The sequence below is a fragment of the Crotalus tigris genome, unplaced genomic scaffold, assembly GCF_016545835.1.
Source record: "Crotalus tigris isolate CLP2741 ecotype Arizona unplaced genomic scaffold, ASM1654583v1 scf7180000023713.2527936, whole genome shotgun sequence".
NCBI lineage: Eukaryota > Metazoa > Chordata > Lepidosauria > Squamata > Viperidae > Crotalus > Crotalus tigris.
The window spans coordinates 1,079,173-1,106,025 of record NW_024100135.1 but is presented as its reverse complement, the minus strand read 5'-3'; the positions used below and the strand labels follow the sequence as shown (position 1 = coordinate 1,106,025).

The window sequence follows — 26,853 nt, the reverse complement described above, 5'->3', positions numbered from 1 at the left end:
ACAGCACTGAATGGAAGGAACCTGGAGATTGCTCACCTGATCAGACCTGATGGAATGAACAGATATTTTCAGGGAGAGATGGTCCCAGAAATAATCTGATCTCATGCCATTTATGGCTTTAAAGGTGACAACCAAAATCTTGAATTTCACTAGGAAAGAAACTGAAAGCTAGTGTGACTCACACAACAGCACTGTAATTTTGGAGAACCACGGAACACTCAGAACTGCACATACTGCTGCATTCTGAACCAGAGAACCAGTGTCTATTCAATTTGAATTAAAGACATTATATGATTCCCCCAAATCCCTTCCAGTTACAGCATAAGCAATATAGCAATCTTTGGTAATCAAGATACTATCTTTACTTTCCTCCAATATTCATAGCATGGTCATAGATCTCCTAATTAAATGGATATTTCATTTACACCCAATTGTGTTCATTAAGATTCCTTCCATGTGATGTTACTTTGCTTTATTGAGAATGCTCCCTGTTCTTAAGAGGAATGTCTGAGACAATTAATCAAGAGTGACATCTCTTTACACTATTCTGGCCCTTCTAGGAAATTAATGTTTAAATGTGTGTATTGATGTTTTCCCCCTTAATGTATACCAAACTCTGATTTGGATGAATATATTTAATGGTTGCTGGAATTGGGTATGTCTAGTTTAATGAAGAGAAGGACTAGGGGTGACATGATAGCAGTGTTCCAATATCCCAGGGGTTGCCACAAAGAAGAGGGAGTGAAGTTATTTTCCAAAGCGCCTGAAGACAGGACAAGAAGCAATGGATGAAACTAACCAAAGAGAGAAGCATCCTAGAACTAAGGAGAAATTTCCTGACAGTTAGAACAATTGATCAGTGGAAAAACCTGCCTCCAGAAGTTGTGAATGCTCCAACACTGGAAGTTTTTAAGAAGAGACCGGACAACCATTTGTCTGAAATGGTATAAGGCAGTGGTGGCGAATCTTTTAGAGACCGAGTGCCCAAACTGCAACCAAAACCCACTTATGCATCGCCGGGTGCTGGGTGGGCGTGGCCACTGAGTGGGTGTGGCCACCAAGCTGTTGGCTCGTGCTTGCTCACTTGCTCGCTGTCCACTCCGACTCGTGCTCGCTCTCAAGCTGTCTCCAGCAAATGCTGATTCTGCAGAAAGTTGCTCCTTTTATAGCTTCTCGCCTATTTCCAGACTGCATGCACGGAGAGGAGGAGGGAGCAGCTCGGCCCAGCAATGGCTCGCGTGCCACCAGAGATGGCTCCGCGTACCGCCTGTGGCACGCGTGCCATAGGTTTGCCACCACAGGTATAAGGTTTCCTGCCTGAGCAGAGGGTTGGACTACAAGACTCCAAGGTCCCTTCCAACTTATTTATTATTGTTGTTGTTGTTGTTCTTATTCTTGTTATTTCCTAAAGCCATTACTTTGTTGTTCTATTAATAATAATTCTACTAATCTCTGTTAATTTTTCTATCTCAACCTTCTCAGATGCTCCCACTGAATTATTTTCAAGAAGGAGGGACTGTCTGCACAGCCCCTTCTTTTTATATTATATTCACATTTTTAGACCTTGCTATTCAAGTGGACTGGTAAAACAAATGTAGTAGAACTGGACTATCACATTTTTTAATATTTTTTAATATGTTAATGACTTTGTAGCTATCTGCCTGTCTTTTGATTAATAGATATTAATTTACAATAAACATGCTTATTATCCTCCATCAACCTCTCATCCCAAAGACTTTAGAGAACATTTCATAAAAAATAGAAACTTAAAGCAAAATTGCTTTCTAAACTAAAATTCATTGGTAAAAGGTAAGGAGTCTGATATTTCTTTTGTAGTCTATGATACAGTGCTATGAAAACAAAAAAAATCCCAAAATAATCTGATTGACTATAAAACTAAATGAGTTTATCCATTGCCTAGATAAAGGAACATTTTGAAATGTTCTGTAGTATATTTTGAGATCCATTATGGAAAAATCTGAACTATATCTTTTCCAAATATCAGGCTCATTAATTTATAATTTAATCCCTCAATAATCAATTAAAGCTTTGTTTAACTGAAGTCTAAATTGGATATAATTCTGAAATGCAAGATGGCTCCTATTTTCTCCTTGAAAATATTTACAAACAAGATAATAATACACTTCAAAGGCAGAAATCTAAAACTAAAGCAAGTCATATTCCAAGACACCCAATTATATCCCGTTGATTTCCACAGTCCCATTTGTTACTTCTGCCAATATCATCTCTAACCGTGAAACCCACATGCTATACTCAAGTCCTTTGCTTCCAATAGGACAAGTAAACCTAGATTTTATTTCTAAAATTTACCTTCTTAATGCTTATTTTCCCATACCTATGTAAAGCTGGAGAATGTCTTATCAAAATCCCCAATAGATCTTTGAACATACATTTAGAGACTAAAGTATAGGTCTGCCTGCTAGTGCATTCATTTATCAAACAATCCAAGTAATTTTTGTTGTTGTTAGTTGTGAAGTCGTGTCTGACCCATCATGACCCCATGGACAACATTCCTCCAGGTATTCCTGTCCTCTACCATCTTCTGGAGTCCATTTAAGCTCATGCCTACTGCTTCAGTGACTCCATCCAGCCAGTTCATTCTCTGTCGTCCCATTCTTCTATTGCCCTCAATCTTTTCCAGCATCAGGCTCTTCTCCAGTGAGTCCTTCCTTCTAATTAGGTGGCCAAAGTATTTGAGTTTCAACTTCAGGATCTGACCTTCTAAAGAGCAGTCGGGGTTGATCTCTTCTAGGACTGACCAGTTTGAATGCCTTGCAGTCCAAGGGACTTGCAGGAGTCTTCTCCAGCACCATAGTTCAAAGGCCTCAATTCTTTGGCGCTCAGCCTTTCTTATGGTCCAACTTTCACAGCCATACGTTGCAAAATCCAAGTAATACAGTGGGCCAAAGATACCAAAGTTCCCCCAGAAGCAGTTCTTGGTAATTCAAATTGAGTCTGCAAATGACATCATGTGTGAAGCCATGGAGAATTACTGCTCATTCATGTATAAAGTACTAAATTAGATTTAACAGTTGTGTAAAACAGCTTTCTATGTTCTAAAGAGTATGAAGGAAAAATATTAGAGCTGGTTCAGAATAAAGATGTGAATAAAGACTGTATTATGATATGTATTGTGTTGTGTATTGTGATATGGTGAGATTTAAGGAATTAAAAAAAAAAAACCTAGAACATTTCTTAAACATTTTAACACCATAAACCTTTGTTCCCAATTTAATAATAATAATAATGATGATGATGATGATGATGATGATGGAAGGGACCTTGGAGGTCATCTAGTCCAACTCTCTGCTCAGGCAGGAAACCCTATACCATTTCGGACAAATGGCTGTCCAGTCTCTTCTTAAAAACTTCTAGTGTTGAAGCATTCAACGCTTCTGGAGGCAGATTGTTCCACTGGTTAATTGTTCTAACTGTCAGGAAGTTTCTCCTTAGTTCTAGGTTGCTTCTCTCCTTGATTAGTTTCCATCCGTTGTTTCTTGTCCTGCCTTCAGGCGCTTTAGAGAATAGCTTGACTCCCTCTTCTTTGTGGCAGCCCCTGGGATATTGGAACACTGCTATCATGTACCCCTCGTCCTTCTCTTCATTAAACTAGACATACCCAATTCCAGCAACTGTTCCTTATATGTTTTAGCCTCCAGTCCCCTAATCATCTTTGTTGCTCTTCTCTGTATTCTTTCTAGAGTCTCAACATCTTTTTTACATCGTGGTGACCAAAACTGGATGCAGTATTCCAAGTGTGGCCTTACCAAGGCATTGTAAAGTGGTATTAATACTTCATGTGATCTTAACTTATATATTTGTTTGAAAACTAGGTTTGTAGCATAATATTTGTTCTTTGTTGCATATTTTTCACAATAAATATTAATATATTTTTATATACTTTTTTCACAAATCTTTTACTGTCACTAGTTCTCTGTAGCATACCTCTTTTTCAGGGAAAGATTCTCTCATAGCTTGACTTTGTTTGATGGTAGTAATTGGAAGTTTCACTGGAACCAGTACAGTAGCTAAATTCTTTTATATGTCTACTTCATTTAGTTAAACTCAGAAAAGGAATTTTACCTATTTTATAATACATGAGTTTTTCCATTTTTCTGTGTTCCAGTTTTGGGTTTCGTGTACTAAAGAACTAGGATTACAAATTGCTTTCTCTGGGCTCAGTAGGACAGGTTGCCAGCCATTCCTATTTTTTCCTATATGGTGCACCCATATCACAATGCACCAAGCCATGAATGAATCAGTGTTTTCTACAACTTTAATAATCCCACCACATCCATTGTTTGTTACTTAATCTTGACAATGGAGAATGAACAATATTGTCTTGATGTAGAAAAGGAAGAATATAAGTTGAGATTTACAAGTCACCTGGCTGTCTTTTGAGGCAAGGAGCTACGGAGGAAAACAGAGATGCCACTTTGGTTACTGACACTCAGATGGTGCTACTACCGAGCAGACGTTTTCAAGCAAGACTGGGTTTGACTTTTCTACTTTGCTGCAAAGGGTAGGATGTCAGCTGTAGCTGAGACTTTTTAATCTTTGCTGATTTATGGTATGCCAGTGAAGGTTACTGACTGATTATCAGAATGCTAACAAGTATAATTAAATGTTTTATAACAGAGTGTGTCTATCATAACTGGCCTTATGCTAATTCCCTATATCCTAGACTCAGTGTTCTTCATTTATCAAATATTAATATTACTGTGGCGCCTTTGATAGGTTTTTGCCCATTGTGAGATAGTTTTGAAGGGAGTAATCAACTTTACTGTGTTAACTATTAATTTGCATCAGTTCTTATTAGTGGACCCCAGGATTCAAACTGGGAGCCCAAGGTTCATCTGTTCCTATATTTATATATTTTAATAGTGTTGGTACTAGAATTTGTTTAGGTATTTTCTTATTGAAAATAAAATCTCAATTATAAGTAGATTCTCTGAATTTGCTGAAAAGCTTCTGACAAAGAACTGGAGAGATTGAGCAATATTTTTTAAAATGGAAAAAGAGTTAAATCCTACAAAGTGGAGGGCAATTTATGCATGTTTACTTCCTGTTTCCCTCCCCACTAATACAGTCTTATATCCTCCTTCAATACCCAAAATGAGTTCCTGCTATTCAAGAGGTCTTCTTAGAACACCATGATGAGTTTCTCTGAATTCCTGTGGGAGGAATAATCAGCCCAAATTGGACAAAAGAATCTTGAGTCATTATAAAAGGTCTTTGGCATAATTCTAGGCTGCTAGATTTCCATGTGGTGAAGTCCAGACTGCTCAAGTGTGGTATGCTGTAAAATTGGGCTTGCTGGTGGGGGTCAGGGGCATGAGGTATCAAGGACCACAGGCTAGTCATAACAATAATAATTTAGTTGTGGGAACCCAAGGACATTGAGCCCAGAGCTGATAGTGTTTTGGCAGGCTGGAGAGCTGGGGAGAGAACCCATGCTTCAAGCTAATTGGGGAATGTAATTTATGACTGTTTATTGGAGGAGGGAATTGAACTTTGTTACTCTGTATCTAGGGGAGGGGAATTTAGTTTCTGGTTTCAACTATGTAGTGCCTGATACTTTGTTTCTCGAATAAAAGATACTTTAAGGTAAACAATGCCTCAAAGTTCTTTTGAAGAGTTTCATCTGTTGGAACCATGACAATTAGCTTTTCCTAGGAGTCACTTGTACAGAGGTGTAAGAGCCATTTTAGATTTTTTTGTCCTCTGTACTTCCCTACATTTCTGAAAATCAGGTCTAGAATCTTGTAAGATACTTTGAAAAATGGGTGCTACTCAGAAGAGAAGTAATCAGTGAAAAATTTCCTCTTCCCTATTTTTTTTTATTCAGGCACTTCACTCATTCTGTTTACAAGGCTTATCAGTTACTTCAACTGAAAGTGACTGTCACTTACATTTCCTAATTGTCTGTACCTAATTAAGAGGAAATACAAAGTATGAAAGTAGAAATTCTGAAGATACAATTCTCATACATTGATTAACCTGTGTCTTGCATTTTTCTTTAGGAAAGGGATAATGGGATATGAGCCATTACAAGCTGATACAAACTACAGGTAATCGCCAAGTTATGAGCATTCCCTTAGTGAACGTTCAAAGTTGCGTGATAAGCACTGCAACATTCACCCTGCCTATTCCCTCCCCCCCCCCTGCTGCTGGGTCTCCATAGGCATTAGACCTGTGGATACTCATCTTGTGAAGATCTAGAGAGCCTTGTTTCTTGGCCTGTTTTACTGCTTCAGGCCTTCGGTGTGTTTGCAGAGAATTGAGGCCTAAAGTACTGAAAGATCACATGACATCTCACACTACTGATCTCATGTGATCTCATGGTACTTTAGGCCTCTGTTCTCTGCAAACGGAGGCCTGGATGAGATCTGCAGCAAAAGCTTTGCAAATGGAGGGAAAGCCTGAAACATCAAAGCCTTCCCTCCGTTTGCAAAGCCTTTTGCCATCTTTGCAAAAAGCCTTTGCTGCAGAGAATGGAGCCCCAGACTGACACGTGTGTCACTTCTGGCCTCTGTTCTCAGTGGCAAAGGCTTTTCTTCGAGCACATTTTGCACGGAGACAGGAAGCCTGAAGTCCCGCGAGATCACAGTGTCCAGAAGCTTCCAGTCTCAATGCCCAAAGTGTTTGCAAGCTGACCAGTTGCTTTGAGACAGCAATGCTTCTGAGCACCGTGATCTTGTGGGGCAGAGAGGCTGGAGAGAACATAGCTGGAGAGGAAACTGTCAAAGCAATAATCTTCACAAGGTAAGTGACCCGACACAGAAGGATGGGGGGAGGAAGCAATTGTGGGGAGCATGAGGTATCTCAGTGGGTCGAGGGAGGCCTTGGGTGGCCTGAAGCAGGTGGTCCCCCATGGCTTCCCCACCCTGAGATACCTCATGTGCACTTAACAAACTGCACATTCAATTAGCGAATGCATGGGCAAAAGTAGGGAGCGATCACATTCAAGATATGCCATTCAATCCTACGAATCCTCAAGTTACAAATGGAATGGGCAGGCTCCATTCTATTCGTAAGTCAAGGACTACCTATGATTTTACTAATGCTCATGAAGAAGTCCTGGAAAGGCTTGAGTGATTGACCTGCAACCCACTTTTTGCTCTCAAAAATGAAGAAAGGGAATGAGAATTTTTAATAGCTATTTATTAAAAGTTACAGTTAAAAAGATAAAAATTAAAACAAGTTTAAAAAGAAAAGGATAAAAAAAAGTGCAGAACAGGAAAATTCAAAGAAAAATATAAAAGTAAAAATAAGAATATAGTAAAGAAAAAAATGTATAAAGTTTATAAATATATAAACTTTCCCCTTCATCACAAATATAAACAATTTTAGTAACATGACATCTTGTCTTGAAATACAACAAATGATCTCTTCTTCCCATATCCCAACTCTTATCTATAAACAAATCCTTAAAGCCTCACCTTCAGTGATCTATTGCCTAAGCCTCACCTTCAGTGATCTATTGCCTAATTACCTCAGGATTAGATTACTCCAATGTGTTCTATATGGGTATATTCTTGAAAACAAACTGAAAGATGCTGCTAGTACCAATGCAGCTGCCAAATTGCAAACTCAGGGAGCTAAATGGAATTATATTATACAAATAGGATTATATTATACTATAAAGGACTACCTATGAGCTATCAGACCTAACCAGATTTTAATATTAACCTATATAATCAAGACCTGTTTATTTTTTGATAGACATCTTCCCAATTACTATATCAGTGGTTCTCAACCTTTTTAATGCCGCGACCCCCAACCGGTCGTAAGTTGAGGACTATTCAACCGGTCGTAAGTCGAGGACTACTCAACTGGTGTAGCACTGTTTGCAGAATGGGACTTTTGGTGGGCTCAGCAGGGCAGAGACAGCCTGGACAATTCCTATTGGCTTTTGAAAGCCAATAGAATTAGACTCTATTCAAGAGAGTCTATTCTATTGGCTTTCAAAAGCCAATAGAATAAAAGGGAGTAGCACAGCTAAGGAAAAGGGGGAAAAAATGGCGGACTGCGTTGTTTGGTAACCCCCGTGAAATGGTCGTTCGACCCCAAATGGGGTCCCGACCCACAGGTTGAGAACCACTGTACTATATAATTCATATGCTAAGATCAGTTGGGGAGGTGTTACTTAGGTGCCTTCAGTGACTTCAATTTTCCCTCTGAAGGTTTGTAGGACTGTGCATATTCATAAATATGAGAAAAAAGACTTATGATAAATAAATAAGAACCATAAATATGGAATGGTTCCCAAGGAAAGTATTGTTAGCTCTCACGTTGTCATGTTTTATTTTACAGGAGTTTCTTTTATTGTTTATTTATTTCAAATGTATTATTACTATTTTAGTCATCATGAGTCTATTGTTGATGGTTTTTATTAAATTGTTTTGGATTGTAGTTTATTTTCCATATTACTCTGAACTTCTTTGGGATGAACTTAGTAAACAAGTAAATAAATGCTACTTTTATTTTATTTATTTTTTACTTTTTGAGCCAAGAACTGCATTTTAGAATTCATCATGAAATCTAAAGGATAAATGTAACTTGATCCACAATCTGATTAGAACAATTTCTTCTATATTGAAAATCAATGTACTCTGCAAACATGAGTAATGAACAGATTTTTTTTCACATAAAATAGTTTAATGGAAGATGTAATAGAATAATGTATACTAGTATGAGCAAAACGTATCATTCTTCAGCAGATATTCCAGATAGAATGTTCCCCTTCTGGCCCATGCTGATCTGGATCTAAAGTGATCCACTGATTTTTCAGAACTTAATCCTCTGAAGCGAAAATGGTTTGGTGGTATTCCAGACAGGATCCATCCCAATCTGTCCAGAACACAATGAATTATTTCCAGTTCTGAGGATTTACTTCTAGAAAACTGCAGGATCGTTTCTGAAACAGCCAGATTGGTATGATTATCATTAGGAGAACAAATGGAACATTCTGAAGTTCTCTAGATGTTCTGTTCTTCACTGAAACAGAAGGTTTTTGCATACACATAAGTAATGGATATCAGGAGAATCCTATACTAAATAAAAAACATTTAGGAATGTTTATAAATTTATTAAAATAACTGCAGAAATTAAACACAGTACAATAACTTTTATAGGCCAAATATAGTATAATTTTAATAAAATACATTGAATGCTAAAATATTTTTTAAATGTTCACAAATTTCTCTTTCGTATGCAACTTCTCCTAATGAATATAGTTGTTAATATCAACTCCCCAGGAAACTTCCTTTTAATGTAAATTTCCCTAATGTAATTCTTTGTTGTGTAAATCTCTCTAATGCAATCTTCTAATGAGTTTTCCAAATGTGTGTTTTTTAATGTAACTATTCTTACACATATGCCTCTGAAAAATATATATATTTCAGACTCACTACTGTTATTTAACCTGGGAAAGGAATGTTGGATGTCAGCACCCACTCACCCTTCTAGAGAAGGAAATATTTTGGGGAATATTAAAAAAAGGCAGAATATTATATTTCCCCAAAGGATCTTAAAGGCAGAAAAGCAGGCCCAGTTTTTCTTAACACCCCTAAACAGAAATTAAGGAGGCCAGTTCTATAGAAATTCAGATTTGATAATTTTGTTCAGAAAGAGTGGGACCCCATTCATGAGCAAATACTACCGGGCAGAAGCCCATTCAAGACAAAATATTTTGAAAACTCTTTCAGCAAAACCGATAGCTAACAATAGGAGAGTGATAGAATTAGAACCAGCAACCCATCACCCAAAAATCCAACACAGGACATAGCCATCAGCCCCAGCCCCAGAGACGCAGGACATGACCTTTAGGACATAATAGAATTAACCCACCACCATCAGAATACTAAAAGGACACACTCAAAAGCTCAGGACAAAGTTCTTGCCCACAGGAACAGGTACAACTCCAAACACAAAAATCCAAGAAGGTATAAAAACCCACCACTACCAACTCCATGAAACACATGCTGTGTCACTGAAGTTTCTGGCAACTCAATAAACAGAACCTTCTTTCTAAAGCAGTTTCCATTTTGTTTATTCCCAGCTTGGACTGGACCCTGATGAAGATCTTTCTTTTGACAGGAAGATTTAATAAAGAAAGACTGTTCAATGTAACTTTTTATGGAGTTATTTTTAGAAACATACATGTCCTCAAAACTATTAACTTTTAGTGATTATGCATATTGAGGATAGGGCCATCCATAGGAAGATCAAAAATTCAAGATGGTGGCCACAATCGCATTATTATGGTTCGTCACACAATCAGCTAGATATTCAGACTGGATTTGGCATTTTTATCTACTTATCAAATCTTTCCTAAGGATCTGGGATAGGCAGATGGGGATGTTTGATTATATTAGAGATATCATTGCAGGATATAAGTTATTCCAAGTAAAAGCTACCTTTTGCAATTGACTGATGGTGAATTTGTCCATGCCGATGGTGTTTAAGTAATTTGTAAATCCAGACAACGTGAACAAACAGCTTTTGAAATTAGGTTGCCTGGCCCAGCTGATCACAAGTTATCTTTCCTCTTGGAAGAAAGCAAGAGGAAGAGCCAGCTTTTCAGGCTGGGCTGAAGACAGCATAAATGTGGTTTAAAAGCACCAATAATGTGGGAATACTAATTAAATACAATAATAAAAACAAAGTATTGCTATTGGTTATTGTAGCTCATCTTTCGTTTTTATTGTAACCCATCAATTTAGAGTGAGGGGAAATAGAAAAACAACCAAGGATGTATTCTGATGAGATAATGCCATTTATAAGCTAAAGAATACTTTATTAATAATAATATTAATGATCAGAGGTATGACAGCCTGACACAGAGGAAGCTGATGGATCAGTATATATTTTTTTTTTTTTTTTTTTTTGCAGATCTTGGGGGAAAAAAGACTAGAAAATTCATTTGGCTCAAAATGAAATATTGCAACTTCTCTTACATAATCTTTTAAATTTATTCAAAGAAGTATCTAATTATCAGACATCTTTATTTTCTAATTAAGCTCAACTTTGGCAATCAGTTCTGCCTCCAGGCTTCAGTCTCAACATTGCTGGATTCAGTGGATACTTTACAAAATGAATTTGTGGAGTCTCTAGAACTTGCAATCTGATAATTTACTAAAATGTTATGTATGCATTTTGTCATTATCAGATCACAAATTCACTCCTTAAGGATCCATAGCTCTGGCCAAGCTTGTTATATTATGTAATTGGGCCAGTCACTGCTTTGGGCATTTATATTCAAACTTATGCTTGTGGTCCTGATACCAGAATGCCTGGTGTTTAAGTAGTGCTCCAATTGTTTTGGGGTTGAACTCAAGGGGACTATTACTATTGGTACTATCTTTGCCTTCTTTTGCCAAGTCATTCTATTTTTATTTGCAGGTCTTTGTATTTTGTTATCTTCTCCAGTTCTTTCTCTTCTATTCTGCTGTCTCTAAATACTGTTATTATTTGGACCTTTCTCCTGAAGACACTTGTGCTGACGGCATAGTATTTGCAAGAATCAGAATGGTAGAATTGATATTGGAGAAAGATGGAAATGCTCTCCCTGGAATACCAGAATGCCTCAAGTAGATGCAGTGATTAGATATATCCTCTGCCTGAGTAGGTTCTATGAGCTTAGTTAAAACAACAGGTCAAATATTTTTTTTAAAAAAAAATCTTTAACTGGAACCATAAAAATACAAAACATTGCATACAGAGTTATATGGAAGAGTTTCATCAAGGGATAGCAGTAATCCTTCTTAGTTCAAAGAGAAACAAAATGGAAACTATTTATAATCTGTCAGTGTACCAGTTCTCTGTAGGCCCAAACCCAAAGACATTGTCTTCTAGCATCAGTTATATACAGGAGTAGAGAGACAGCCCTAGAAAAGGTAGGCAACAGCTGTTTGAAAAACATGCACTTAGCCTAGAAGGACAAGAAGGAGTAAGGAAGAATCTTAGGATTGCCCATCTTGACTGTGTTGCATAAGAAGGAAGGAAAAAGACTTTCAAAATTATGTTATTTTACCCTATAACAATAAAGCAAAGTTCCAGTAATATATATAGTGTCTGTTTCTAAACCTAACCTATCTCCAACTGTTTCTGCTCTCCCCCCATGTTTCAGCAGAGTGGGTCCACTCCATATCCCCCTCCATTAAACACTGCCATCTTGTGGGACCTCAGAAACATGGCTTCTTTGTTGCAGCCACCATCCTCTGTAACAGCATTCCCCCCCCCCCCCAGATAAAGACCACACCCTCTCTCACAGAGTTCTGAAAAGATTTGAAAACCTGGCATTGGTCACAGGCCTGGGGTTGATGCTTATTATTTGTTTAATGCCTCCTGTTTTGATTTTTTTTTGTTTATTACAGCATTTTAGTCTTCAGATTTAGTCTTTAATGTTTCTCTTTGTTTTCTACACCAACCAGAGTCCACCAGATGGCCAATAAATTTAAATATAATAATACCGTGATGATATATTTAACACAATCAAGCAATATCTACCTATTCCAGCTCCTTGAGAAGGACTTGGTAGGTTGACAAAAATTCCAAACCCAATGTAAACATGACCAGTCATAATCTCAAAGGACTGGTATCATCCAGCCATTAGCAAGGCAATATAGAGCTTGTCCTCAACACAATGATTGGATAAATATGGAAAACATTCTGAATATTTTGAGAAAGAATGTCCTTGCAACTTGAAGAGGCATATGTAAGGAAGAGGCTTCAGTGTCTTTCTCATTTTATGTTCTGAACAACCCCATGAATAAATTGGGCAGAATGATACTGACTAATCGTTTCACAAGTGGCAAAGGTGGTTGAACCTGAGTTTCCCCAGACTAATGGTTTAACAATTACAGCAGTGATGACCACTCAGGAATAAAATTCAATTACCAGCCTTCAGCTTCTTCACTCTAGCTGTCAAACCTATAGCCAGCAAATTATGCAGTGAGGGACCAGGAGATCCTTGCAAAGTGGCAAGAAAGTTATGAAGCTCACTGAGAACCGAACAGGAGTGGCACTTGCAGTCATAGTTTGGGGGTGAGGTGAGGGAATAAAGGGGAGGCAAGTGATTGTGCATTGCAATCTTGTGATGCAAACTCTACTTCTTGTGCTAAATAATGCATATTTTGGCATTATTGTGTCTAACTGCAGATTCCTATGTTTGCAATAATATATAGGCACTGTTTTCACATTGTTAAGAAGTATACATCCAAGTCCCAGCTTGTGCAGTGTAGGGCAGTTTGGGCTCAGGGATAGTAGGAAAGGAGATAAATTTAGGAGTAAAAAAGGATAAAGGGCCATATGTTTCTTTTTCTCTCTTTTCTCTCCTCTTTATAGTTCTACAAAAAGTCCTTGTTCTATTAAATAGAACATTTAGAATATTTACTTGTCTTCTCTTTGGTCTTCCACTGTATTGCCTTTATCTAACAGAAAATTAAACAAATAAACCAACTCAAAGAAAACAATAAAAATGTTTTTTAAAAATAAATTACACCCACACATTTGAAGAATAGCAATTCCGTTTTTTTAAAATCTGCCATTTCAGACCATGCCTGTCAACCAGACTATGAATCAGATTTACTAGTGGGACCCGTGACAAGACCTCTCAGTTGATCTTAGAAGAAGGGTTGGGTGGCTTGTGGTAAGTGATGTATTGGATCTTATGCTATTCAATGTTTTCCATGCTAATAGCAATTCCTTCACATTGGGAATAATCACCTATAGGGTAGAGGTTTCAAGCTTTTTATCTTATAGTACACTGGCAAAGTACACTGTCACGTTTAGGCACATTACTTATCAATCAAACAGCTAGGTTCTGAACCAATTCTAGCTTTTGTACCATCTCCAAAGGTAGTCCTATGTATAGTGCATTATAGTAATTTATCATGAATTTTCCAAGGCATGCATCATACATATATGTCAATGAGAGCTTCTTTCTCACGCCAAATAGCACTTTTGTGTAAGTTGTTTTTTCTGCATAAAGTAACACAGGGAGAAAGCAATAAATTAAGCTCCATGTTCCACGCTTACGGTTGTGTTAAATTTCACTCTAAACTGGAGGTAGACGAACTGTTTCAGCCTGTGTCCATGCTTTGCCATTGTTCCATTCTTAATGTCATAAGGAACATATTTGATGACCTGAACAGTTATAAGTGAGAAATTTGTGGAAGTTGTGGCTGCTCCAGGCTAATGGCTTCTGCTGGGCTGTTGCTGCACTCACACAATCTTCAATTTTAATGTTCTGTGACAGTTTCCCACACAATCTTGCAATCTCTTGCTTCCTCTCTCACCCAGCAAGAGAGGAGGGGAGGGAAGGGAAGGGAAGGGGAAATTTCCAGTGTTGTCTACCAGATCCCTCAAGCAAACAAATGGGGAAATCACAGTATGGCAGAAGTCACTCCTACTCCCATTTCTTTTTTGCCTGTCCTTAGTCGTTTTGTTTCTCTGTTTAGGTAAGTACTTTTTTTCTGAAATGATGACCAATGGGGCACAGATTGTCTAGTTTCCTATAAAATCAGGATAGCTACCCTTAGAAAAATTAAATTGTAACATCCCACTTTTGTGTTGGGTCATCACAATAGTTTTCCTGGAACAGAAAGGTGAGCCCTTGTTTAAGCAGTTTTCCTTCTTGTGGGCATGGCAACCTGGTAATAACTTACAGATAGGAAATTATGAAACAGCTGCCAAATTTCCCATCTAGTATTGTTCTGGACCCACCCACACTATAAAAGTAGAAGAGTGATTTCCCCCCACATATATGCACACACAATCAGGATGAAGCCTGCTAGCCCGGTTAATGGGCTTTTAAATTTTACTAAGTAAGATTACTAGTGCTGAAGCTTGTGGAAAATCATTTGTTATGAACATTAAAATTGAAATGAAGGATTTGTTTGAAGAAAATAGTTTAAAGGGACAAAACAAGCACAAATTAGAAAATGACAAGTCAGAAATAAAGCAAAAATCCGGTGTGGTAAGCAATGCTTCAATCACTGGATGACTTTTAATCGGTCACTTTCACATCTCTTTCTCCCTCAGCGTAACATGGGTTTACTATGAAAAAATATGTAGATTTTCTGGAATAGTATCCTTAGGGGGAAAATATAGGGTGAAGAAAACTGGATTAAATGTATTTAGCTGGGGTAACATGAATTGTGAGGTCCTCTTTCTCAAAACTTTTACTAAGAATACTTTCAATATAGGTCATGTAGCATGAAATTTCCTTTTCTACGTCATCATTTCTTTCATCAAGATTATTTTTACTTCTAAAATAATATTATCTGATGTTGCCTGGTGAAATGGAGAACTAGGCATACCTCAGAGATACTGTAGATTGCAAGTTTCATCTTCTTGAAGTAGTTAACTGATAACTGTACAGACATTCATCACAATGCTCTGTGTACTCTAGATTATATCTGCCCTATGTTTTTCACGTTCATGCCTTTCAGCTCTATTAGTATTTAATAGCAATATTATTTTTTTAGGGATTTGAGAAATTGCTCCAATACATCTAAAGGGTATCAGTTGGAAAGACTGAATATATGGCAGATATACTTTAGCATGAAACCCACTTTTATAGGAAACAGTACAGGATTTGGAGGATACTGTAGAAGAAAGTGATGATAGACTTGGGATACATGCTCTAATTGACAAATGTATTAGTAAAATAATACAGGAGTGCCAGTTCTCAAAGAAGGAAAAATCGAACCACTTAGAAAATCCTTCCAAAAGCAGTTATTAATTTCTACATATATTTGTAATAACTGAGAAACTAAGGGGGTAACAGCTGTCTCATCCTGAGGATATGGGTGATTAAAAGTAAGAGAGATAATGATATTTGAAAAATATGGTGCATATATTCCTGATGTTGCCCTAAGAGGAAAACACTGAACAAGAGTCAGAACTATAATCAAGCAAATAAGAACAGGCCAGAGCTGGACAAATGCCAAAAACATTGTTAGCCAATTACAGGGAGGCAATTTGCCTTTTTTTTATAGAGTGCATAAATCCATCCACAAAATCTTTTAAATTCACAGCGCAAATATATTTCCTTGCATATTGTACTTCATCCACTGTACAGCAATTTTCTTGCAGGTAAGTATGCTTGGTTTTGCAGCCTATAGCTGTTGTTCTTATTTTCTGTTGGATTCCATGCTTGCACCCTACCTAGCACAATGAACTCTAGCTTACGCTGCAACCTTTCAATGTAATAACAATAATAATGATATTCTGTGTTTCTTCTCTCATCTGCCCTACTTGAGCCTGGTCCTCCCTTGCTGGGAGAAACTTGCACTCATGTTGGGAAGCAAGTGAAATTTGAACTGCCTCCTCTTCTCTGTGGTTTCTGGTGTTTAAAAACCAGGAAAAGCAAATACTGGCATATGGCTCTGAACCTTCACACCCTCTGGAACTGGCCAAACTGGAGCCCTAGGTGTTTGCAGAAAGGGCAGAAAAATAATGGACTATTCATTGTAAAAACATAGCAACCCGCTTCATTTCAGTCAATAATAGGTTTTTTTCACTCTTTTTTGGGCACAGTGAATTTTGTTTTGCTGTGATTTTATCCTTTTCTTTCCCGTCTGTATTTTCTTTTCCAAAACTCAGCATTCTCCTTTTATTCTCCATACCCTCTACCAATTTCATATTTAACCTCTCCACTTCTCCATTGCCCTCTTACAACTTTGGTAAGAAGAGCAGATGAATTAGAATTCATTAGTTAATTAGATGCCACGGAGATGAGCTTGACTTTTATAACATGCAAAAATAAAAAAGATATGTGATTCTCTTATTTATCCATTTAGGGTTGCTATTCTTATTTAGTATGCAAGATTGGACATTCAAGCAAGCATTGGCCCTGTTTGAACTAAGACTTTCATTCCTTTTTACATTCCATCCCAGCTAGCCTGAACTGTCTATTCCTATTAATTACATACTCAGGTCAGCCAGTCACACCTCTGGTAGAAGACAGTTTTACCCTACAAAAATCCATTCACACATGCAAACACATTTAAGTTATGCCAGGATAATTTAAAGTAACCACTTCCCCTTCCCTCAAATGCTGCTAGGTTATTATTTCAATTTTAGTTGTGTACTTGGAAAAAGCATCACACAGCAATTTTTTTAAAAAAAATCTAAATGAACAACAATCCTCAGTGTATTAAAAAGAGCACTGCTGAGTCAAGCCAACAAGCCATCTATCTAGCATTCTTTGCCACATACACCTTGATTCTCACTGCTTAAGATTGTTGCTGTTACAGAGACAGGAAGTCCTTGGTGAACCAGCAGGTTTTTCCATTCCCCAGGGCAGGAGGAGAAATTAAGTAGAGTCGTATAATTGCACTTGTTTTTATGTAAGAATGACTTGATGTTCCTGCTAAGTTCTCAGATTGGCCCATGTCTCCTGATGTATAGCCTTCTGTAAATACAGTAAGTACCATCTCACAAGGATTCAATTTCTTCATGGGAAATTAATTTTAGAATGTTGAGGGACATGGGCAGCCCCCAAACATTGGCATATGATGTTTCTAAGGTTCAGTCTTGTCTCTACATTATTTAACAGCTATGTGAAAGCCCAAACAAAAATTAAGAGGAGATTAATAATAATATGTGGGCGATATGCATCTTCTATTCTAGTTTTCATATACTGCCAGCTAATATCTAGGATGCCATTGATGTTCTGGAGTAAAGTCTAATGACAGTAATGACCAGATGAGGCTGACAATCTGAAACTTAATTTAGATAAGACAGAGGTACCCAGGTCAGGATTTGGACATGGGATTTCATCCAGTTTTGGTAGAAGCACTACTCATTCTATGGAACTTCTTGTCTGGAAATAATTATGGATTCAAGTTTGCTCTTAGAGAGTTAGCTGGCAGCTGCAACTAGGAGTCTTCACCCAGCTTCAAGCTATTTTTCAATGCCATTTATCTGTAATGTTAAAGGCATTAACTATGGTAGTATATGCCTTACCTGTAAATAGATTGAATTATTGTAATTACAGCACATTCTACTTGGGGACTATCTTTACAAAATTTCAGGAAAGTGCCATTTGTCCCAAATAAAACAATGTTGCATTTGTTTCCAGGCAGAATTCAAGGTATTATTGGTGACATTTAAAAGCATAAAAGATCTAGAATCTTTTAGGGATCACCACTCCTCTATCTTTTAAATGAAATGTTCAACTTAGTTTAATCAACATAAGCTGCTAAGTGGTGTGCACACACTAGAACAGTATTTTTCAAACTTGGCAATTTTAAGATGTCTGGACTTCAACTTCCAGAAGTTCATACATCTTAAAAGTTGCCAAGTTTGAAGAACATTGCACTAGAAGGACAGTATATAAAAAATTATAATACATCAAATAAGACCAAGACAAAATTTTCCTGAATAAGATTATATTTAAAAAGAAAAAACAACAACTACTAATACCGGTAGTTCTTTAACATGAAGAACACTCAAGCATTTGGTGTCCTTCCAAGATGAGATACCTTTTTGCCCAATTGTAGTGAGAGTCTTCCTAGGTTGGTATCCTCTAGATATACCGTATTTGATTACAGTTCCCATCATCTCCTGACAATATGCTCAGCTACTAGACAAATGGCTGGTTCTGTCACAAGCAGGATGAAATAGGAATGTAGTTCAACATGTTCTGCCAGTGGTACTTCACTGGAGTATACTAAAGTAATCCATAAAGATGAGGCCATTTCTTAGGATATAATAGGTAGAACAAGGGATTTTGGTACATGTACATTTGGAGTGCACATTTATTTTCATAGAATGCAGCATAGAGGGCTCCCAACACAAGATTATGTTTTACAAGCTATCTAATGTAGTACTTCTTTAACTTCAAAGCCACAAATCCTAAACCATTTTAATGATTATTTCTTAAAAAAAATAAAGGGAATATATTACCCTTTATTTTCTCATGTATTATATGAAGTGTAATGGAGTATTTGTCAATATCTAGAGTGGGATTTGTCAAAAAAAAGTTTAGATTTGCTGTGATATTTAGCTTATTGATATTTGGTCTAAGTTGTAGTAAGTGTTGAAAACCCATCTTCAAAAAATAGGCCATAGGATCTTCAGTGTCTCTCTTCGTCTAAAATCTCATATTCTCTGGGAACTTTTATCCAAGCACCTTGTAGTGTTATTTCTTTTGTGTTGCTGCTGCTGTTGTCCAATTGTTCAATGCAATTTCTGAAAATGGAAATCTAACAATTTCTATTCATCCCATTTTTAAAAAAGAAAGTTTCCCAGGGCTGCAGGGGGGAAGCCAAGAAGTAGTGACATTGGGGTCATTCTTCTTTTTTTCAGGTTATGGTTTAAAACTATAAAATGAAACTAAAAAGTATACTCAGGGCCCATCTAGAAGCTGCAAAATGGGGTCTGAAGACCACCTATGGTTCTTAGATTGCTTATTGTTCCTTTAGTTAATTTTTCCACTGGTAGAGTCTTATTACTGAATTCTTTTAATGTTTAACCAAAATCTGTTGCCTGTACTTATATCACTCACTACAAAGCTGTCCCCAAACGACACAATGATATTCTTTGACCTTTTTTATTAGTGACAAACCTTCAAATTCCCCGTCTTTTTTCTCCAGTCAGCATGCTCAGTTCCTATAACCTTTGCACGAGATTTTTTTCCATAGTGCTGACCACCTTCAAGCAATGGTTATGCAACATGTGTTTGTGTGGTGTACGCAAGCTGAAACGCTGACTTTTATAATCTAAATACATCGAACATACGGCCATTACGGCGCACAATTATCAATAATGTACTGCAGGTAGAAGTCATCTCTGTACAGGTGATACTAGACTACACGACACACGAATACAGACGCTCGCGCTACTTTACAAAGCTACGAGCGACTCAGAAAAAAAATATATGCTCGGTCCGAAGCTGCATTCATTCACACGGTCCAGCCAAACAATTCTTTAGGGGTCACTTGCAAAAACTGCAGTAAGAGGAACGTGAGCGCGTGCAACGTCTGTAGCCATTCTGAGTAAGTAGGAGGGCCTTGCATGCTGACGGCGGAGGGGGCGGTGGCTTTCCGCCGCCTTGTATTTCAAAGCTTCTGGCAACCAGGCGCCAGCTCCTTGCGCTATAGTAGCGGCAGGAAATATTCTCTGCAGCACCGACAGGAGACCCGCCCACCCAGCCACCCACTCCCCGAAAAAAAAAAGGAAAAGAAAAAAAATCCACCGCCGGTCAGGGTGGTCAGGGAAAGCCGAGCCGAGCTCCTTCAATCCCTCCCTCTGTGCGCGAAAAACTCGCTTGTAAGACTTCGCCTCAAATTTGTAGACACGTGGAAAAGACGGGCGACGGTCCTTCGCCCGCGCCTGTCCCGTCTGCGGGCCAGGGCAACAGGAGGGAGCAGGGACGCCCTTGGCTAGCGAAAGCTCGCGTCGGGAAGGAGGCAAGGGGCGCGCCGCCTCCCGGAGGCGCTAAGAAGGAGGAAGGAGCTGGCGAGTCCTGCGGCGCTCTGAGGGGAACGCTGCCGCCGCGCCTCCTTTAAGCGCGCGTCTGCCCCCGCCTGCGACTCCTTCCTTCCAAGGGGGGCGCTTCTTTCTCTTGTCGCCGCGCTGCATGGGGCGCCAGCGCTTGGCGCTTTCCAGATATGGTCTCGGTGGCGGTGGATAGCTCTCTGTGATCCCCGGCATCCGCGGTGACTGGCCCGGCGGGAGGAGGAAGAAGCGAACGAGGTAGAAGGCGGCCAGGAGGAGCGCTCGGCTGGTGCCCAGAATCAGTCAGCCGGGTTGCTGCGGGCGGCTCAGTTTGCAGGTAGGTAAGGAGAACGGCGGGAGGATGAGAGTGTGGAGAACCCTTTGTGTCCGGCCCACAACGCTGCCTGGTCGCTAGCAGGAACCCGGCGGGTACATCCGACAGCTCCTGGGCTGGATGGCCCTTCTTCGCTCGGTCTCTCTGTCTCTGGGAGTAGCCGGACACGTTGCAACCCAGCCAGTCTGGGGCGAAAAATGCGGACGCGTCTCGTCGAATGAATGGAAGCGTTCGCTGGGCGGCTAACAGTTGCTAGCCTAGCTGACTGGGCAGCCATCACACAGCAACCCTCTCCCCCTTTCGTGCTGCCGAGAGCCCACCCATTGCAGCTGTGTGTGCTTTTTTTGCTTGTGCAAGAGGTGCTTTCGCGTAATGCTTAACTGCGAAGCCCATCGCCTTCGGCCAGTAGGCTTTGTGCTTGCTCGCTACGGCTGATGGGCATTATAGTCTTCTAGAGGGAAAAATGGAAAAAGAAGCACTTCACCTAAAAACCCAAGGATGTAATAATATGTAGAGGATGTGATGTTTATGAGATTGTACTGTGTTATGATAAGCTACTCCAATATTTATTGTGAGACATTGCCTTTCTTGGAAGTTCCCAAATAAGAAAGACAAAACAAAGATAGAAAATCAGAGTCAGGTAGGCAGCAGGTAGAGTGTCAAATTGGTCCTGTCTAAAAGGTCCACCGGTTCCTTTTCAAGTCTGCCCCCCTTTTTTTCCTTTGCACAAATCTCTTTGTAAACACACCCACTTCCCCTCCCATCTTCCCTCCCCTTTCCTCCTCTCCCTTTACTACCTGTGTAGCTGTCCAGGGTAGGAACTTCAGGGGATTTTGTGCTGCTTCTGGGATTCTCCCTTGCATCCTAGGAACCTGTTGCTGCAGAAAGGTAAAATAAATCCAGCTGGCTGTGGTCATTCCATGTGTGTAGTTTAGAAGAGGGGACCATGTTCAGTCTAGGATTCCTTCTGCAGCTTCTTTGGGCATGTTTTCTCTGTGACAGTGCTGCAGCAAGGCTGATGAATGGTTTAGAGCAGAGATTTATATTTCCCTCTATCATAGATGGGAGGGAAAGTAGCAAGTGTGTGTGTGTGTGTGTGTGTGTGTTTGCATATATGTATTTTAAAGGATAACAATAGTGGCATAATGATAATAAGAAAGTCCTTAGAGAAAATGCATGTATGCACACCACACACTGCAACAAATTAGAGATGGTAATGCAGATTTTCCTATCTGAAGGGTCAGCTTATGGGTCTGCCTATGCAGATGATATTTTAAGGAGGGGTATTTTTAAATGCAGTTTTTATGCAAACTCTAAAGAATCATCTTTCCTGCTCTTAAGCTAATATGATATTTGATATGATTGTCTGCAGAAGGGGAGGAAAAGCATGGGATCTGCAAAGGGAGGCTGTGGGTGTGCATCTAGAGAAGAAGGGGAACAGCAAAGAAGGAATGATAATCCTTACATATTATCTCACTGAAAAAGACAAAGGAAAGGATGGATTGATTTAGAAAAAAAATCAACCCTAAAAAGCACTGCTGTGAAAAAACAGTGATCAAGCATGGATCCAGGTTGCCCTTTCCAGGATGTCTGCAGAACACACCCACTAAAAAGGAATCCCCCTTTCTGTGCTCCTCCTTCCTTATCCAACATCTCAAAACGAAAGAGTGGTTGAATAGCACTGCTGCATTGTGGTACTACTGAGGGGCTGGGGGGGCATGGGGGCTATGGGGGGGCAGCCGGGTGATGTGAATGCAGCGTTTCTTCCAGATCTAGCAGGAGGACTGTAGGAGAAGGGACAGAATATAAAGGGAAAGTATTTCATATTCTTCCAACCTCTCAAGAAAAGAAACCCCAATGATGCCTTTGGGCAGTCATGGTCTGACTTCAGAGTGGCAAAGCATTAAATTGGCACTGACTCTACAAAGGTAGACTTATATAGATGCAAATCTGCAACACAGCCAAGTGCTCTAGCATCGCCGTGCATTCACCAAATTATAGTATCCATGACTGACACTTGAAAGTGGTTTTCAGCTTGCCCCAATCATACTGAGGCTCATGTATGACAATGTGCATAGTATTTTTCTCATATATAAAGGTGTGTGTCTGTTGTAGAATATAAAGGTATAGGTGTGTTTGCAGTAAGATGCTTAAAATGAGATTATACAAAGTATTAGAACTTGTTTAAGCAAATAACCAATAATTGCCCCGCCAGATACATGCCTGCATGCATGAATTGGGTCAAGAAAACTAACTATACAAATCACAGAGTTTTAGTAGAATAAGTCCAATTTTTAAATAATATTTCTATATAATTAGCTATATAATGCAGGAAATAAGAAAGAAATACAAAAATCCAAAGAAAATGCATAATATCGGTTTTTGCTATAGTCAAGTTGCATATTAACTAAGTAATATTATGTTTCCATGGCTTACTTCAGTTTTCTTCATTTTTCCATAACAGCAACTCAGCCTCACAAGTAAAAGAAAACTATGTTTAAATCTTATTAATTTTGCTTAAATTAGCACACTGGATATTTTTCTTTGTTAAGTAAACTCACTACAGTAGCAGTCTTTCCATGTGTTTTTCCTCCCTTTAAGGTATTTATTTTAAAATTTTCCTTACAAAAAATAAATAATTAGAATCACCTGCAGCCTTGAGTTGCCTTCTAAACAATATGAGATTGGTATTATTTGGCTTCTATTATTGTCAAGGAAAATGATGGATAGGTGGCAGCATCTTATTAATAACTTTAGTTTTATTCTGTAATAGGAGCTGGCTTGATTTTTTTTTTAACTTCGGCTCTGTGAGAGACTTCAACTATCTGAGATGGCTGTAGGTGGTGATAGAAGACTGACAAACTTCTGAAAATTGATAAAGGACAAGAAACATGCTAATAAAAAGGAATAACAACTCCATAGATACTTTTAGTGTTGCTACTTTCTTCATTACAACTTTATAGATAGATAGAAATACACCCATGCATACACAATCAATCCCTTTATGTCTGTCTTTTCTTCTTTAATCAGCTAGATAAATGGCTGGTATTTTCCTCCCACTTTCCATCTGTTTGATTTATCTGTAATCTATGCCAATTTTGCATTTGTCAAACATATTCTGAAAATAACAGTTTCTTATACCAAAAAGAAATACCTAGAAATTGATCTTGCCAGACCTCCCACACTTTTCTGTGTGTGATTGTATAGTTCTTCTCATCTGAGGGTAAGATAAAGAGTGTCATGTTGGCATCTTATAAAAAAGTTCCCAGGTTGCTACTATTTTATTGTGCCTTTCTGTGTCATAAAACACAAGGATTTTGTTCTACGATTTACCTAACTCAGTTCTTATTATGATCAACCATAAGCCTTAAGGACAAATGCTGGAAAGATTCAGAGGTATGAATTTATGTTGCAGCTCCAAAAAGATGAAACATTAATATTTGAAATAGCCTACTCTGGGCATCTAAACATTTGATTTGGATTGTAAGAATATTTTGGCTTATTCCAGTGTTTCCCAAACTTGACAATTTTAAGGCATGAGGACTTCAACTCCCAGAATTCCACAGCCAGCAATGCTGGCTGTGGAATTCTGGGAGTTGAAGTCCACATGCCTTAAAATTGTCAAGTTTGGGAAACACTGGCTTATTCTATTTGGGGAAGATCATAAACAGGAAACATAATGCACCCACTGCCATTGTTTCCCAATAGCTGGGACTTAGAGAGATGCTGCCTTGAAAAGGGGATATTATGACTTTGGCGTTTATGTGGCCTTTGACAGCTGTTTAGAATTCTGATTTGCCCTAAAATAACTTGAGAAGGCAACTCTGGTGGTGGTGACAATTCCTTTCTTGAGCTTCAGTGATGCTGCTAAGGAGCAATTATATGCTGTACTATGAGTATCTGTAATGTTTCACATGTCCTATTTCAAAAATATTTAGGGAAAGAATGACCACATTGTGGGGAAGAGGGTGGAATATAAATTTTACCATTGTTCAGGGCAGTAGCTGGCTTTTTAAATGGTGTTTGGACATCAACTCCCAGAATTCTTAAATTGTCTTAAAAGTTTCTGAGGTTAAGAAACTTTGGCCTAGAATATGTTTCCCTAATGTGGTAACTTCAGGAAATTGGGGGCTGCAACTCCAGGATTCCAGTTCAGATTTCGAAAGTTTCATTAGATAATGATTAACATTGCTTTGGTGGGGTAGTAACTTCAATCTCAAAGCACTGCGCATGGTAGTTTCTGGGTAAAGAAGATGGCAGGTGCTAACGAGAAGTTACTAATGGGAATATCACAAATTGTATTTTATGCTGTTCTCCTGACAAAGTTTGGGCCAAAACTGGCAATTTATTTATTTTATATATGGATTTTTCTCCTAAGGTTGCTTGGAGTTGTGTATACATTGATATATAATAAAAACAGTATAATTAGAAAATATAATTATATGGTGACAGTTAAAAGCCTATTAACATTAACAAAAATATAAATGTACAGGTAGTCTTCGACTTACTACAGTTCATTTAGTGACTGTTCAAAGTTACACTAGCATTGAACAAAGTGATTTATGACAGTTTTTCACATTTAACCATTGCAGCATCCCCATGGTCACATGATCAAAATTCAGACGCTTGCAACTGACTCATATTTATGACGGTTGCAGTGCCCGGAGTCACATGATCCCCTTTTGCAACCTTCTGATAAGCAAAGTTGAAGAAGCCAGATTCACTTAACAACAGTGTTAGTAATTTAACAACTGTAGTGATTCACTTTATAAACTGTGGCAAGAAAGATCATTAAATGGGGCAAAATTCACTCAACAAATGTTTCATTTAGCAACAGAAACCTTGGGCTCAACTGTGGTCGTAAGTCAAGGATTACCTGTATAGACAATGCTTTTTGCATAGAATATGGCTTTCTTCAGCCTCAGTGCAAAGGGACTGAACTAGCTTTGTCTAACTCAGTTCGTCCATCTGACACAGATAGGTCAAGGCCTTCTTCAGTTGAATTTTCATCTCTAGATCTGTGCTTTCTGGGTTCAGGTTGAGGTTATTTCATGAAGTATGGTGCAATCATAGGAATAGGCTACTTTACTCTGATTCAACTATTGGCATGCTCTTGAAAATGCAGCCATTATTTGTTGAGTTTTCATATTGTGCCAAACCACAGTTTATTTAATCATGTAAAGTTAATAAATCATAACCATCCAGGTTCATATAACCTACTAATCCATAAACTATGCAATAGAATCCAGAACGGCAGGGTTCACACAGCACGGTACGCCAAAATCAAACAATCTACATAATGGCTTAATTAGTGCGCAAATCTAGCCATTACATTAGTGGAGCAGATAAATGCTATGGAGTGGAGAGGTTACGATAGTATTATTTTTTTCCTGGAAGTATAAATTTGGAGAGTAATGTGCCTTACCTTATAACTGACATAGTTGTTTAGAATTAGAACAGGTATATTAAATGATACTTATGCTGCTCTGCCGTATGGATGAGGAAAAATGAGAAATGGGGCTAGCAGAAGTTCCCAGTGCAATGCAATTATATCTATCATGCAGGAAAAAAAACAGAATAGCACCAACTGATCCTTATAGGCTTCAGGTTCTTATCATGCTTCTTGGAATGAAGAAATGGGAGCCTCTAATTTTTATTTCTAAAAATAGACAAACATGGCAACTCAGCTTTGTTTCAATCACAGTTCAAAACCATAAGCAAGCTTCTAGCCGTAAAGCTGGAAAAGATTATTCAAGAGCCAGGCTGGTGCCTGAATAAAATTTCCAGGGTTCAAAGGTTGTTGCTTATTCTTTGTACTGCTTTTTTCTACTTCTGCTGTTATCCAAATAAAATTATGTTCAATAAGGTAATAGGAATTTGAGTATTGATACATGTTTTTTCATTCTTTCGTACAGTTTTGTTTGTTAGAACATGTACTGTCTTGGAATAGTCTTCTGTAAAATAGCATGGTGTTAACCTTTTTTAAAAATAATCAGTATTCTGTGAATATAAAATGTACCTCTTCTAATTTAATTGCAATGCAA

General features: G+C 38.4%; 1 protein-coding gene across 10 annotated transcripts in view; it reads left to right on the top strand.

Annotated features, from left to right (window-relative positions):
* The window catches only part of SLC8A1 (solute carrier family 8 member A1), a 295,009-nt gene that overhangs the window by 11,470 nt on the left and 256,686 nt on the right, over positions 1-26,853 (top strand). Inside the window, exon 3 of one of the 10 annotated variants that reach the window (XM_039320933.1) lies at positions 3,723-3,854. The exons of 6 other annotated variants lie outside the window; for them this stretch is intronic. The gene's annotated coding sequence lies outside the window, so the exon portion shown is untranslated. Of the gene's footprint in view, positions 1-3,722; positions 3,855-13,579; positions 13,676-20,322; positions 20,813-21,654; positions 21,698-26,853 lie in introns of those variants that run through there. 3 more of the 10 variants (XM_039320934.1, XM_039320932.1, XM_039320935.1) reach the window with 3 other exon arrangements.